Genomic DNA, 3,293 nt, shown 5'->3' on the forward strand with positions numbered 1-3,293 from the left:
AGTGGTGGCTCCAGGCTCTGCTTCTCTTGTAGGGTGCTGAATGTACTACACATGTGATTGCTCCACACATATACCTCTTCCCTACCTACAAACCACCTCTCCTATTGCCTTGTACAGGAAACTCTTCTCTGCTTGTTTCAAGTTGCCCCTTCTTGATTTAAATCACTGTCCTTTATTTAATTTGTCAAAGGTCATTATTCTAATTTCCTTAATACACTGCTTGAGACTCCATGGTGTCCTTCGGGAAATTTGCTCAACCTCTATTTCCTGGAAGACATTGTATAAAATTTGTGTTAATTCTCCTTTAAATGTTTGGTAAGATTCTCCATTAAAAACTTACTTAGCCTGGAGATTACTTTTTCAGAATCTTTTAAATTAAATATTCAGTCTTTTTAATAGACTACTTGAAATATCTATTTCATCTTGGCTGAATTTTAATAATTTGTATTGTTTGATGAAGTCTGTTTCTTTTATGTTGTCAAATATACATGTAAAAAGTTAATATATCTCAGTTGTTAATATAACCATACTTTGAATGGTTGCAGTACTTACAGTATTATCTTGTTTCATTCCTAATATTGATGATTTATTTGTTCCGTTTTTTTGAGGGTCTTGCTAGAGTTTTAATAAATGTACTGATTTTTTTTCCTTTGGACAAACCAGCTCTTTGTTGCATTGACTTTATTTTTTCTTATATTTGATTTCATTTATTTCTGCTCTTATTTTTATCACTATCTCTGCTTGCTTTAGCATATTTGCTCTTTATGGTTTCTTTAAATCAATAAAGATATATATATATATTTATTTCAGAGAGAGGAAAGGAGACGGACAGAGTTGAAACATCGATGATGAGAGTCCTCATTGATTGGCTGCCTCCTGCACACCTCCGACTGGGGATTGAGCCTGCAGCCCAGGCACATGCCCTGATGGAGAATTGAACCTCGGTCGCCTGGATCCTAGGGTGATGCTCAACTGCTGAGCCATGCCCGGCCAGGCTCTTTATGGTTTCTTGAGGTATAACTTATATGAGTGATTTTTGAGATTTTTTTATCTTCTAATGTAAATATTTAGCACTATAAATTTCCCTCTCAGTTCCGCTTAAACTGCATCACACATATTTTGATACACTGAAGTTTTATTTTCATTTGGTTTTACATATTTTTTAAAAAATTCTTTTACGACTTCTTCAACCCATGAGATACTTAAAAGTTGTTTAATATCCAAATGTTCAGGGAATTCTCCAGTTGTCTTTCTGTTTTTGATTTCTAGTTTGATTCCATTATAATTAGAAAACATACATTTAATATAGGTAATTGGTTACTCAGATAATTAAAAAGCTGAAGCAAAATCTATAAGAAGCAGTTATGGCCCCTAAGTCTTGAGAAACAAAGGACCAGAAATGTTACAAAAAACTAGAAATTCAACAAAGCTACTGTGCTGACTAACAAAGGGATCAGGCAGGGGACTGGGGGAGAAGGGGGAAGAGGAGGTGATGGACGGTGGTAGGAACTTTATGGGTAATTCTTGGGCCACCTTGGAAAGTGCTATCAAATGACCTTGGAGCTGCTACTGACGGTTGATGCTGAAAAGATGCTGACAGAAGCTGAAGGCAGAAAGAGTTCCTTCTCAACTCTGACCTTTCAATCACACAACATTGCTTCCCAGACAGAAAAGAAATTATAAAAATGGAGTTTATACACTCCCATCCCCAATATCACAGAGTATATTATAAATTGGTAGCCTGGCACTGAGAGACAATGACGACCGCAGTCTATTCCACTTAGGATAATCCTTTGCTTCCAGATTAATTGACCTCTGAAGTATCACTGCTTATTCTCTATTGCTGAACACACTTAAACTTGCCAGTAAGCACATTATATCATAACAATTTTAGATACCTGGAGTACACTTCCTCTTCTGTCTCCATTGATGGAAATTGTATCTATCAATCCTTTCTTTTCTCTCTTAAATTCGATTTGCCTTAAAGATTTTTTCATATCCCTAGAGTTAATTTTTTATTCTTAGCATAGTATTTGACATATAGTCTATGAAAACTCTGTGTTGCATGAATGAAGTACATTTTTTATCTACATTTGTATCTCTCTCAAGGGCACTATATTCTGCCTTTTTCTTTAAATACTGGTTTTGTTTATTGCATCACTTTACAAATTTCTTTGGAGTAGAAATAATGTCTTACTCATATCTACAGTCCATAGTACTCTTCAATTGATGGAGTTTCCAAAACAGATGTATGCAAAGATAGAAACACAACCAAGGCCTTATGAATATATAAATTTTAATTTTAGGAAGGCAAAAAGTTTAGCTTCTTTTTTAAAAATGTTTTTTTATTGATTTTGAGAGAGAAAGGAAGGAAGAGGGAGAGAAGGAGAGACAGAAACATCAATGGGAGAGAAACATTGATTGGCTATTTCCTGCACGCCCCTGCAGGGGATCGAGCCCACAGCCTGGGCATGTGCCCTGGCTGGGAATCGAACCAGGGACCTCTCAGTGCATGGGATGACACTCCGACCAGCTGAGATGCACCAGCTGGGCTAACTAGCTTCTTTGGAACACAAATTTCTCTAGTTTTTGTACTTCATGCTTTGCTGCTCTTTAATTATGATTAATATTTAAGAATTAAAACAAACCTAATTTCCAACAGCCCCCAAATTTCTCTATTATGTTGATGTGTGAAAATTACAAGGCATTTCTTTATTCTTTTTTCCTTCATCGATTATGGCACCTAATAAGTCAAGCCTATCTAATGTGACATCTCACAGTGTTCCTCTCTGGAATCCACCCACTAACTCTAGAAAAAGCACATACCATCAGCAGTAATTTTTCTTCATAATACAACAAGGACACAATACCCTTTCTGAATACCATTTCATTGTTTTAAATATGCATATGATTAATGTCCTCAGAAAAAGTGAGCAGTGAACTACCTGTCAGCTCCAGATTGGATAAACAAAGTTTGAGTGCTTCAATCTCAGAAATAATTTCAACGTCCATTTGATCAACAGAAAAATAATTTAAATTCTTTTCCCTTTTTGACATCACTTACTTTCAAAATCACTATTTTAAAAGGTTCCCGACAGGAGAGGAAAATCACTTTTTAAATTTTAATAACAAACTTTATTTGTATGTCAATATTCAAAAGTGTTTGTAATAAGAATAAAAGTTATGCTATATATAAAAGCAAGCAATTATCTGGGCTATCAATCCTTTGAATGTAGGAGTACTTGGCATGCTATAAACCCTTAATCTATGGTCTCATTGAATTAAAATGTCCT

The sequence above is a fragment of the Miniopterus natalensis genome, chromosome 10, assembly GCF_054644295.1.
Source record: "Miniopterus natalensis isolate mMinNat1 chromosome 10, mMinNat1.hap1, whole genome shotgun sequence".
Classification (NCBI taxonomy): Eukaryota; Metazoa; Chordata; class Mammalia; order Chiroptera; family Miniopteridae; genus Miniopterus; species Miniopterus natalensis.